The sequence below is a fragment of the Monodelphis domestica genome, chromosome 7 (assembly GCF_027887165.1).
Source record: "Monodelphis domestica isolate mMonDom1 chromosome 7, mMonDom1.pri, whole genome shotgun sequence".
In the NCBI taxonomy this organism is placed as follows: domain Eukaryota; kingdom Metazoa; phylum Chordata; class Mammalia; order Didelphimorphia; family Didelphidae; genus Monodelphis; species Monodelphis domestica.
In genome coordinates this window covers 74,806,871-74,820,457 of record NC_077233.1, presented here as the reverse complement: position 1 = coordinate 74,820,457, position 13,587 = coordinate 74,806,871, and the positions used below count along the sequence as shown (strand labels likewise).

At 38.7% G+C, this 13,587-nt stretch overlaps 1 pseudogene; it reads left to right on the top strand.

The window, feature by feature from the left end:
- The window catches only part of LOC130455588 (tubulin alpha-2/alpha-4 chain-like), a 177,183-nt pseudogene that overhangs the window by 152,446 nt on the left and 11,150 nt on the right, over nucleotides 1-13,587 (top strand).

Here is a 13,587-nt window from a genome sequence, read left to right as displayed (position 1 = left end):
TTGACAATGAAAATGGTAATATGTTGACCAACTCCAGTCATTTTCCCAGCCCTTTTTGTCTGTGGACTGGGGGTTCTGAAAACTGCTGATTCTGTCCCCTCTGCTGATGGCTGACAAGACTCAACACTATGAGCTATTTTGCCCAGGGACCAAGTGTTTCATTGAGGGTTTGAAAAAGCCAAACCTACAGACTTTGGAGCCCCCCTTTGGGCTCTTTCTGGGGATTGTGATCTCTCTGGTTGGAAATGGGGTGTTTTGCTCTTGACTTAGTCAGAATCCTGGGATCCAAAAATTGGCCTTTACCCATGTTTGGAACCTAGCAAAGTAGGTAGGGGTGGTCAGCCCTCACTCCTCTGTGTATAGTTTTTATTTTTGGTTCCCTCTTATCCAGTGAAAATTGACTCTACCTAACTTTCAAGTTGTTTTCCATAGGAGATCCTCCTCACTTCATTTTCTTGGTTTTGTGACTCTTTTTGTTTTGAGGAACAATTTTAAGGTTGGTTTGAGAAGATTCTTGGAGTGGTTTCAGCTTTTGCTGCTACTAAACCATTATCTTGAATCTTCCCATTAAATGTATGATCAACTTTGGGATTGTGAACTGTGACTATTTCAATGGAAATCTGTGCAACTGTGAGTTGTGTCTAGTGACTACATGAGGGTCAAATGAGGACCCAGGTGGCACCAAACACACTTAACAGAGATTCGCCTGGGAATTTATCAGCAATGCAGAGAATGCTATAATTTAGGTCCTGGAAAATGGAAAGAATACACATGGAATGACAGAGAAACTCAGAAGTTTCAGGGGACAAATGAAGGATTCCTCTAAATGGGTCTGGCAAGAGAAGGCCAAAGACCATGCCTGATGACTACCAATAAACAGATAAAGGTATCATGTGTTTTCCACCTTTTGAGATTTGTATATTTCCTAATAACTTCTTTAACCCCAGGTCTTCTCCTCCCCCTCCCCACCTGCCCTTACCAGTCACAATGTCAGCAGCAGCTCCACCCCCTTCCCTAAAGTTATACCTGCTGATCCCAAGTCTTTTTCATAACACTGAAGTCATTGTCTCCAGCCTCCTCCAACCCACCAACCCCCAATCACTGTAAATCACATATCTCCTGCCACATTGTTTGTCAAGAATTCAGGTCTCCCATAAAATCCATAAAAATGCCACTTTTTGTTACTTGAGCAAGACAGGCAGACTCCCACTGAGGAGCTGCCTCCTGGTCATCAATATCTCTAATAAACCTTTTTAACTTTATTGAGGCACCTCTGTAATTCTTTAGGTTGGCAATCCTGACAAATCAGAATAGCTCTCCCCATAACACACACAAGAGATTTTTCGGGAAATGAATGAGGGGGAAAGACTTTATTAAGGATTTAGCAAATGTCAAGCATTTTTCTAAGGCTGTAGATAAAAAAAGATAAAATCAAAAATCCTCTTGATCTCAAGGAGACTATATTCTAATTCCCATTAAAAATCCATACAGGGGAGTGATGGTCAAAGTGGGTTTCTTTTTTGGATAGTTAAAGAGTTACTCAAAGAAGCCACAGGGGAGTAGATCAACACAGTCTTTCTAGTAACTCTAGCAGTATTATTTGATCATGGTGCAGAAACTAGAAGGGATTGGAATGAAAAGGACAGAGTAGAACAAATGAATGCTTCAGGAAGGCATCAAGCAAGGAGATGTTAGATTAATAATGTACAGCATGACTTGAAATGGCCTGGCCTGCCTACAGAAAATGCTTTCCAATAAAGACAATGGGGTCCTTGGATAAATTTCCTGAGATAAAAGGGTTTTCTCAAAGGACATGTGATCTATGTGGTAAAGTAGATGTCTATTATGGTGTTCCAGGAGTGAAGTGAAAGAGGAAACAAGTAGTAGAAAGGGGACTAAAATATCCTGAATGAACTTTTATATGGCAGTGAGAAAAATGTGGACAGGAGAGAATATTAAGACTAGAAATGAGAGTTCAATAAGACTCAGGGATGTGGCATATGCATTGTATCTATATATTTAGAGCTGAAATCATTTCAGTGACAGCAATGAAATCATTCATCACAAAATCAGAGATTTCCTTCAGAGTTGGAAGAAATCTCAATGGCCATCTAGTTCCAGCAATACGCAAGGTTGTAATGGTTACTTGTCACTTATGCTGTAATCAGGATTTCCTTTCTGATATTGATGAGAATAAATGGCCATTGATGATTCTTCCAACTCTGAAGGGAGCCCCTGATTCTATGATGAATGATTTCATTTCTATCACTGAAACTTGATTTTAGCTCTAAATCTTTAATCCTATAATCCAAGTCTCCTGGAATAAATATATCCTTCCTATCAACTATAATAAAATTAGTAGCATATATTCAATGAACTGTGACCTGATCTCATTGGCACAAACTGGGGTTAGTTTTCCCCTGACCTATTTAAATTTTTTAAGATAATAGATAAACTATTTTCATTGTTTATATATTTTATTTGATTTCTGTTCTTGTCTGATTAGGTTTGGGCTTTGAATAATGGAATTTAGTTTAGCTTGGGTTTTGTCATTGTCATTATTTGTGGAAGCAGGTAATTTTATTTCTTAAGAGTATTGCATTTGTTATGAAGACAAAATTCAGATACATGTGGGATACAAAATTATTTGATACCCATATAGAATTTTTTTTCCTCATTCTGATATATCAATCGATGGGAAATAATAGTTTAGACTCAGCATATTGTTTCTCCCCAAGAGACCATAGATAGGATTGACTCTTCTAATCTAATTCTCTTCAAGCTAAATGGAAAGAGTGTTTTTTTTTTTCATCAAGGAACAGATTGCCATAAGGACTGGATATCAGATATTCAAATGTGCTCTTTAAAACAAAGCCTTTTCGTGCTTATTTATTTCTAAGATGGTCAGAGGAGCAATGAAAACAAGATAGACATAGTGTAAAAGCCCCATTTGGAATTTATCAGTCAAAACACATTTATTTAACTAGGTACCCAACAATATGATACATATTCTAGGGAATGAAAAGGTAATATATGATAAGGTCTTGCACTAAAATGTTTGTCTCAAAAAAAGAAAATAATTGTGTATTTGGATATATTTTAAGCCTAGCTGGAAACAGATGAATGAACTATGAGTTAGGTATGGGAGTATTTTATTCAATTGTTATATATATATATTTGATTCAATTGTTATTTATATCCCATTTCATCCTTGGAAAAGGTATAATCTAATTATAATTCTACTACTACATAAGAATTAAATCAATAGAAAAAATGAAACATTATGCATTTGTACACTACACACACACACATATACATGCAGGGTAATCAAAACAGTAATTTAGATTCAAATTTTCTTGTTTCTAAAAGTCAGGGAAGAATTTGGTCTTCTGAAGATGGGATTAACTCTCCCCTGCCCACTTTTATATTTAATCACCAGAAGCTTATACACCTCACTTTATGCTTGGGGAGGGGAGATCCATAAGCCACATGTGCTAAAAGTGGATGACAAATCAGAAATGGCTGACTGCACAGTGGGCAGTCTTAAGAAAAATCTAAGACTGGTCCAAGTGAAGTGGAGGAAGACACAGGAAGTGATGCAAATAAGTGTCTTTAAAAGAACTTGTGAGACTTCCGGTTAAGATGGCGGCTTAGAGAAAGCTGAAGTTCAGATCTCCGGAAAACCCTTCCCGACCGATCTCAAACTAGAAGCTCCTAAGGCGCCGAAATTCAAAACGATCAACAGCACAGACCCTGGGAACCCTCCTCCTGGACCTGGACCCGGTTCAAAAGGTACGGCTCCCCTTAAAAGCCAGAACCCGAGATCCCTCGGACCTCAGGGGTAGGAGCGCAGAGTCCAAGGCTCCCGGAAGCGGCAGCCGCGCCGGGCTCAGAGAGCAGGGTCTGAGGAACAACAACCCTCAGGGTCTTCTACCCAAGTCCCAGTCCAGGTGAAAGTTACTGCCTGGGGCTTCCGCTGCAAAGAGCCGGTAGGTCAAAGAGCCCGTCAGTCCGGGTGAAAGTTACTGCCTGGGGCCTCCGCTGCAAAGAGCCGGTTGGTCCGGGTGAAAGTTACTGCCTGGGGCCTCCGCTGCAGAGAGCTGGTCAAAACAACAGCAACCCTCAGGGCGGGCAAGACAGCCTCACGGGCTGGATCCTGCTATCCAAGTCTCAGTGAAAGTCTGTGCTCTCGGAGCTTGGGGAAGCGGCAGCCCATCCCCCCGCAGGCCAACGAAACAGCCTCACGGCCAGGGATTCTGAAGGCAACTTCCGGAAATCGAGCCAGGGGGAGAGTGTGGCCTCGTGGTCCGACCCTTCCATTCCAGTTCCAGTGAGGCATATTCAGTTTAACCCAGGGAACGCTCATAGAACCAACATCTGCCCAGGACTAAAGCCTCTGATCACCAGACAAAGACAAGAAAAGCCAATCCTCCACGTTCAGAGATGACAAACTCCACAGAAGCACAGAAGTCCCAAAATACCAAGAAAAATAAGAAGAAAGGGGCGACTCTGGACACATTCTATGGAGCCAAAATACAAAATACAGAGCAGATAGAAGAAGATATACAAGAAAATTCTCCAAAATCTTCCAAAGGAAATAGAAACTCTCCACAAACCCATGAAGAATTTGAATCAGAAAGGACCAAAAAGATGGAAGCCCTCTGGGAGGAAAAGTGGGAAATGATGCAAAAGAAATTCACGCATCTACAAAACCAGTTTGACCAAACTGTAAAAGAAAACCAGGCTTTAAAGCAAGAACTAATAAAGCAAAGCCAAAACACCAAGAAATTAGAAGAGAACATAAAATATCTCACCGACAAGGTGATAGATCTGGAAAACAGGGGGAGAAGAGAAAATTTAAGAATAATTGGACTCCCAGAAAAGCCAGAAATAAACACCAAACTGGACATGGTGATACAAGATATAATCAAAGAAAATTGCCCAGAGATTCTAGAACAAGGGGGCAATACATCCACTGACAGAGCTCACAGAACACCTTCTACACTAAACCCCCAAAAGACAACTCCCAGGAATGTAATTGCCAAATTCCAAAGCTATCAAACAAAAGAAAAAATCCTACAGGAAGCCAGAAAAAGACAATTTAGATATAAAGGAATGCCAATCAGGGTCACACAAGACCTTGCAAGTTCTACGCTGAATGATCGTAAGGCATGGAACATGATCTTCAGAAAGGCAAGAGAGCTGGGTCTCCAACCAAGAATCAGCTACCCAGCAAAACTGACTATATACTTCCAAGGGAAAGTATGGGCATTCAACAAAATAGAAGACTTCCAACTTTTTGCAAAGAAAAGACCAGAGCTCTGTGGAAAGTTTGATACCGAAAATCAAAGAGCAAGGAATACCTGAAAAGGTAAATATTAAGGAAAGGGGAAAAATGTTATCTTCTTTTACTCAAACTCTCTTCTATAAGGACTACATTTATATCAACCTATGTATACTAATATGTGGGGAAAATGTAATGTATAAATAGGGGGTAAAGAAAGACCAAATAGAATAATGGTTCTCACACAAAGATTCACAGGGGAAGGGGAGGGGAAGAAAACTCCTATAAGAAGGAGAGGAAGAGAGGGGGGGGGGGGTTTACTTAAACCTCAATCTCAGGGAAATCAACTCTGAGAGGGAAAAACATCCAGATCCATTGGGATCTTGAATTCTATCTTACCCAACAAGGGTAAGGAGAAGGGAAAACCAAGGGGGGGAGGGGGAGAGGGAGAACAAAAAGGGAGGGAAAGAGAGGGGGGAGGGGGAGGGAACAAAAAGGGAGGGACTAAAAAGGGAAACATCAAGGGAGGGGACAAGGGGGACTGATTCAAAGTAAATCACTGGACTAAAAGGTAGAGCCGAAGAAGAAAAGGTTAGAATTAGGGAAGGCAATCAAAATGCCAGGGAGTCCACAAATGACAATCATAACTTTGAACGTGAATGGGATGAACTCACCCATAAAACGTAGACGAATAGCTGAATGGATTAGAATCCAAAACCCTACCATATGTTGTCTTCAAGAAACACACATGAGGCGGGTTGACACCCACAAGGTCAGAATTAAAGGATGGAGTAAGACCTTCTGGGCCTCAACTGATAGAAAGAAGGCAGGAGTGGTAATCATGATATCTGATAAAGCCAATGCAAAAATAGACCTGATCAAAAGGGATAGGGAAGGTAATTATATTTTGTTAAAAGGGACTCTAGACAATGAGGAAATATCATTAATCAACATGTATGCACCAAATAATATAGCACCCAAATTTCTAATGGAGAAACTAGGAGAATTGAAGGAAGAAATAGACAATAAAACCATACTAGTGGGAGACTTAAACCAACCATTATCAAATTTAGATAAATCAAATCAAAAAATAAATAAGAAAGAGGTAAAAGAAGTGAATGAAATCTTAGAAAAATTAGAATTAATAGACATATGGAGAAAAATAAATAGGGATAAAAAGGAATACACCTTCTTCTCAGCACCACATGGCACATTCACAAAAATTGACCATACATTAGGTCACAGAAACATAGCACACAAATGCAAAAAAGCAGAAATAATGAATGCAGCCTTCTCAGATCACAAGGCAATAAAAATAATGATTAGTAATGGTACATGGAAAACCAAATCTAAAACCAATTGGAAATTAAACAATATGATACTCCAAAACCGTTTAGCTAAAGAAGAAATCATAGAAACAATTAATAATTTCATCAAGGAAAATGACAATGGCGAAACATCCTTTCAAACCTTTTGGGATGCAGCCAAAGCGGTAATCAGAGGCAAATTCATATCCCTGAAAGCTCATATTAACAAACAAGGGAGAGCAGAGATCAATCAATTGGAAATGCAATTGAAAAAACTCGAAAGCGATCAAATTAAAAACCCCCAGCAGAAAACCAAATTAGAAATCCTAAAAATTAAGGGAGAAATTAATAAAATCGAAAGTGATAGAACTATTGATTTAATAAATAAGACAAGAAGCTGGTATTTTGAAAAAACAAACAAAATAGACAAGGTACTGGTCAATCTAATTAAAAAAAGGAAGGAAGAAAAGCAAATTCACAGCATTAAAGATGAAAAGGGGGACAGCACCTCCAATGAGGAGGAAATTAAGGCAATCATTAGAAATTACTTTGCCCAATTATATGGCAATAAATACACCAATTTAGGAGAAATGGATGAATATATACAAAAATACAAACTGCCTAGACTAACAGAAGAGGAAATAGAATTCTTAAATAATCCCATATCAGAAATTGAAATCCATCAAGCCATCAAAGAACTTCCTAAGAAAAAATCCCCAGGGCCTGATGGATTCACCTGTGAATTCTATCAAACATTCAGAGAACAGTTAACCCCAATACTATACAAACTATTTGACATAATAAGCAAAGAGGGAGTTCTACCAAACTCCTTTTACGACACAAACATGGTACTGATTCCAAAACCAGGCAGGTCAAAAACAGAGAAAGAAAACTATAGACCAATCTCCCTAATGAATATAGATGCAAAAATTTTAAATAGGATACTAGCAAAAAGACTCCAGCAAGTGATCAGAAGGATCATTCACCATGATCAAGTAGGATTCATACCAGGGATGCAGGGCTGGTTCAACATTAGGAAAACCATCCACATAATTGACCACATCAACAAGCAAACTAGCAAGAACCACATGATTATTTCAATAGATGCAGAAAAAGCCTTTGATAAAATACAACACCCATTCCTATTAAAAACACTAGAAAGCATAGGAATAGAAGGGTCATTCCTAAAAATAATAAACAGTATATATCTAAAACCAACAGCTAATATCATCTGCAATGGGGATAAACTAGATGCATTCCCAATAAGATCAGGAGTGAAACAAGGATGCCCATTATCACCTCTACTATTTGACATTGTACTAGAAACACTAGCAGTAGCAATTAGAGAAGATAAAGAAATTGAAGGCATCAGAATAGGCAAGGAGGAGACCAAGTTATCACTCTTTGCGGATGACATGATGGTCTACTTAAAGAATCCTAGAGATTCAACCAAAAAGCTAATTGAAATAATCAACAACTTTAGCAAAGTTGCAGGATACAAAATAAACCCACATAAATCATCAGCTTTTCTATATATCTCCAACACAGCTCAGCAGCAAGAACTAGAAAGAGAAATCCCATTCAAAATCACCTTAGACAAAATAAAATACCTAGGAATCTATCTCCCAAGACAAACACAGGAACTATATGAACACAACTACAAAACACTCGCCACACAACTAAAACTAGACTTGAACAATTGGAAAAACATTAACTGCTCATGGATAGGACGAGCCAATATAATAAAAATGACCATCCTACCCAAACTTATTTATCTATTTAGTGCCATACCCATTGAACTACCAAAATACTTCTTCACTGATTTAGAAAAAACCATAACAAAGTTCATTTGGAAGAACAAAAGATCAAGGATATCCAGGGAAATAATGAAAAAAAACACATATGATGGGGGCCTTGCAGTCCCAGACCTCAAACTATATTACAAAGCAGCAGTCATCAAAACAATTTGGTACTGGATAAGAAACAGAAAGGAAGATCAGTGGAATAGACTGGGGGAAAACGACCTCAGCAAGACAGTATACGATAAACCCAAAGATCCCAGCTTTTGGGACAAAAATCCACTATTCGATAAAAACTGCTGGGAAAATTGGAAGACAGTGTGGGAGAGACTAGGAACAGATCAACACCTCATACCCTACACCAAGATAAATTCAAAATGGGTGAGTGACTTAAACATAAAGAAGGAAACCATAAGTAAATTGGGTAAACACAGAATAGTATACATGTCAGACCTTTGGGAGGGGAAAGGCTTTAAAACCAAGCAAGATATAGAAAGAATCACAAAATGTAAAATAAATAATTTTGACTACATCAAACGAAAAAGCTTTTGTACAAACAAAACCAATATAACTAAAATCAGAAGGGAAACAACAAATTGGGAAAAAATCTTCATAGAAACCTCTGACAAAGGTTTAATTACTCATATTTATAATGAGCTAAATCAATTGTACAAAAAATCAAGCCATTCTCCAATTGATAAATGGGCAAGGGAAATAGATAGGCAGTTCTCAGATATAGAAATCAAAACTATTAACAAGCACATGAAGAAGTGTTCTACATCTCTTATAATCAGAGAGATGCAAATCAAAACAACTCTGAGGTATCACCTCACACCTAGCAGATTGGCTAACATGACAGCTATGCAAAGTAATGAATGCTGGAGGGGATGTGGCAAAGTAGGGACATTAATTCATTGCTGGTGGAGTTGTGAACTGATCCAACCATTCTGGAGGGCAATTTGGAACTATGCCCAAAGGGCGACAAAAGAATATCTACCCTTTGACCCAGCCATAGCACTGCTGGGTCTGTACCCCAAAGAGATAATGGACACAAAGACTTGTACAAAAATATTCATAGCTGCGCTCTTTGTGGTGGCCCAAAACTGGAAAACGAGGGGATGCCCATCAATTGGGGAATGGCTGAACAAACTGTGGTATATGTTGGTGATGGAATACTATTGTGCTCAAAGGAATAATAAAGTGGAGAAGTTCCATGGAGGTTGGAACAACCTCCAGGAAGTGATGCAGAGCGAGAGGAGCAGAACCAGGAGAACATTGTACACAGAGACTAATACACTGTGGTATAATCGAACGTAATGGACTTCTCCATTAGGGGCGGTGTAATGTCCCTGAACAACTTTCAGGGATCCAGGAGAAAAAAAAACACCATTCATAAGCAAAGGATAAACTATGGGAGTGGAAACACCGAGAAAAAGCAACTGCCTGAATACAGAGGTTGAGGGGACATGACAGAGGATAGACTTTAAATGAACACTCTAATGCAAATACTATCAACAAAGCAATGGGTTCAAATCAAGAAAACATCTAATGCCCAGTGGACTTACGCGTCGGCTATGGGGGGTGGGGGGGAGGAAAAGAAAATGATCTATGTCTTTAACGAATAATGCTTGGAAATGATCAAATAAAATATATTAAAAAAAAATAAAATAAAAGAACTTGTAACTTCCTGTGAGGGGGAGTTATTTGGAGTTTGGAGTTTGAGTTCCAATTGGAGTTTGAGTTGGAGGCTGGTGAAGGATTTGCTTCATGGACCTGAGACCCTGACATTTGTGAGACAGTTCTTGAACCTTCCTTTAGGACTACCATTTGGGTAAGGGAAAAGGCTGACTCCTTTCCTGGATTTCTGGAGGGATTAGTCTCCAGAGAGGCCCCTGTCTTGAAAGAGGCTTTGTGGCTAGATCCCTTTCTTTATTCATCACTGGGCCCTTAGCTGAAGGTAGAGGGTCCTCTGTTGAGGACTAATTAGCACTGCCTGGGTTGAGCCAGTGGCCAGAGCAAAATACTTAGTGTGTGTTACAAGGGAATCACTTTAAAAGACTGATATATATTAATTTAAGGTCGCCAAGGAATCAGCTATGTCATTCCTAAATGAAAACTTAAGTCAGCCGTCAATCTTTTATGGAGTTTAATTACAATAGGAGGAAGTAATTAGAGATAGAGAGAGAGAAAAGGGAGAGAAGGAAATAGGGCTTAAATACCCCTTCTGTTTAGGCTGGGCCAAAAGGCCCAAGCCCTTAGATAGCTGGGGCAAAGGAAAGAGATCAGTCTCTATTATTCACGTGACCAAAATGGAGAAACAGTCTCAGAGGCCCCCACCTTCAGCTTCCTTCAGAGCAAGCTCCTCCGCGCCCACACGAACCACCCCGACCAACTACTCAACCCCCCCTGGAGTCTTCAGACCCCCTATCTTTAAGGAAACCCTCCAAGTTGCCTCCCCTCAGTCCTCACATCTACCAATCACTCTTCATCAATTTCCCTGTGCCAATGGAGGCTCTAGCTTAACCCAGGACCGCCCAGAGGTTTCTGGCTTTTGCACATGTCTGTTGAAGGTCATATTTTCAAATTATTAAATCTTTGCTCCTTTGCTACAGCCCTTTCTAAATCCTGTTAACCTGAGTAGGGTAGAGATTGGAATAATTAAATTTTGATCTAGGCTGCAGCCCTTACTCAATCCTGTTAGTACTGAATAGGGTGGAGATTTATTCCAAGTATCTCCATTGTATCAATTCTAAAATCAATCATGACTCAAAGAAATTCCTGTTCTATGCTTAAGCATAGGTCAAAGTCCTTTCCATTGTTCAGCAAAGGGTTTCTGTCCTAAAGTAATCTTAAGAAGGGAAGAGAAGGAACCTCCCATGCCAATGGGGTTCCCATTCCAATAGACTATCAGTAAGAAATTTTCCAAGTATGAAATATCCCAATGGTGAAATTTCCAACATTTATAAGTCTAAGGAAATTTGAGGTTTACATGTGTTAAGTTAGATACCTTACTCTATACCCTTTCATGTTTCCTTTACTTTCTCTCTCTCTCTCTCTCTCTCTCTCTCTCTCTCTCTCTCTCTCTCTCTCTCTCTCTCTCTCTCTCTCTCTCTCCTTTTTGTAAATAAACTACCATAAAAAATCATTCTGACTTCAGATGTTTATTTTGGTGACCACATTTCTCATAAATTTAGTCTAACCTTTAAATTTTAACCCTTATAGTCTTGACTATGCTGATAAAATAATGTTAGTATCATATTTCAGAAAATAAAAAAGACCTGAACAGCAACAATCATAGAACCAAAAATTTTCTAAAAATGACATTGTATTGATCAATTATTTTGTTTACTGGGGCCTTTTTCTGTGCAGCTTGGAATTATCCAGGAGTCACTACTTCTGATACTGAATTTTGAAATTTTGAAAGAATATTGACCAATTAGAGGAAATTCTTGTCTTTTGAAGGTAAAGGATCTTTATTCTCCTCTAATACTACTTCACATCAGTGTTTTGAGGGAAAGCCAAATCTCTTGAATGGATCTGAAATTCAACTGGAATCTGTATTTCAAAAAAATTTCATTGACTATATTGGTATATTTTTGTCTTCACACAAAAGTCTTATTCTTTTTCATTGCTCATCCTCTAGACCCGTAAAGATTCTTGACAGGGAATAAATTAAGCAAAATTTGAAACAAAATCTTAATGAAATTCTACAATGTATATATACTCTCTGAATGCCAATCAGTTTTTCTTTATGGCCTCAAATATATGGAAAAATTGCCTGATTAGAGACATTTTCTTTGTTATGAAATGTTATCCTATGTAAAATATGAGCAATCTCTTAAACCACAAATGATGTGCTTTTTAAATAAGTGGGAGGACCTAGGAAATCCCACACTCTTTTCATATTAAGTGACTAATGGTATTGGTAACAACTGAACTGACCATATTTAATAAGAGAGTCAGGCACTAGACAAGGCCTAACACGCCCTAGTGGTTTTATACTCTACCCTGCTAAGAGGGAATCAGAAAGAAAAAAAAAACACAACTGTCTACACTTTGAATATAGTAGACCAGCATCTAAAATTCTCTACTTCTGACTCCTGGTGGCTTTAACTCATCTTATTAGCCTAAAGGGTGGAGATGTATGAATTATAGCTCTGAGGTATTCTCTAAGAAAACATGGCTTCCTCTTTGATCCCACTCTCTTTCATTGAACCTTATTCATGTAACCTTCTATAATACAGTTTGTCCTACAGGGTGTAGATAGTATCTCGTAATTGACTTTGCATATAAAATTTTTAAAAAGACTATTGTATATATCATAAAGCACTTATCACCAATTGAATCCTTTTGGTATCTACAAAATCTATACTGCTCCTAAATGCCTAAATTAGAAGTCTTAAAATAGATGGTTTGCAACATGATTGCCATTCCTTCTTCCAGTGAGTAAAGGAGTATAGGGACTATAGCAAAGTTTCCAACCAACTTTTAAATCATATCATCTATAAAGGCTGGTCTATAGATGAAGTAATTAGGAATTCAGGACTATATAAATGGAGATTTTGAACCTTAGACTTCATTCCCCAGAAGTCCTTGGTATTTCCCAGAATTCCCTATAATCTCTTCTATGTCTCCACATTGGTGAGATCACTTTATTGGTATTTAACTGGCAGTAACATTTCCCACACACTCTCTCTTCCTTTGCAATGATGCAGCAAGTGTTTGTGGTAAGATGGGGAAAATTTGAAAAGGCTAACCCATCATGGGCACTTGGTTTTTATTTTGTATCCTCTTTATTCCTTGATTTCTAATGATCCTTAATAAACCTTATAAAATATATTTATATTATTAGAGATGTAAATTTAATGTTTACAGTTTTTGGCAACCAGATGGGATGAGAATTACTCTCAATTTTTTTAAGATAGCCTAGATAATTTTTTTAAGCCACTATTGTCCTGCCAAGGCTTTTTACCCACTCCACGCACCCACCCAGCATCACAAAGATGCTTCTCTGGATTCAGCTCACTCCTGCTGCTCACTCCCCCCTCCAGCCATCCACTCCTGAAATTCTTGACCCAGATAGCTCACCTGGTCTCAGCCTCAGGCTCAAGCAACTCTACCCTTGATCTCTGGCCTCCGACCCAGATAGCTCATCCAACCCCAGGCCTAACCCCAGGTCCCAGGCTCTGCCCCAGTG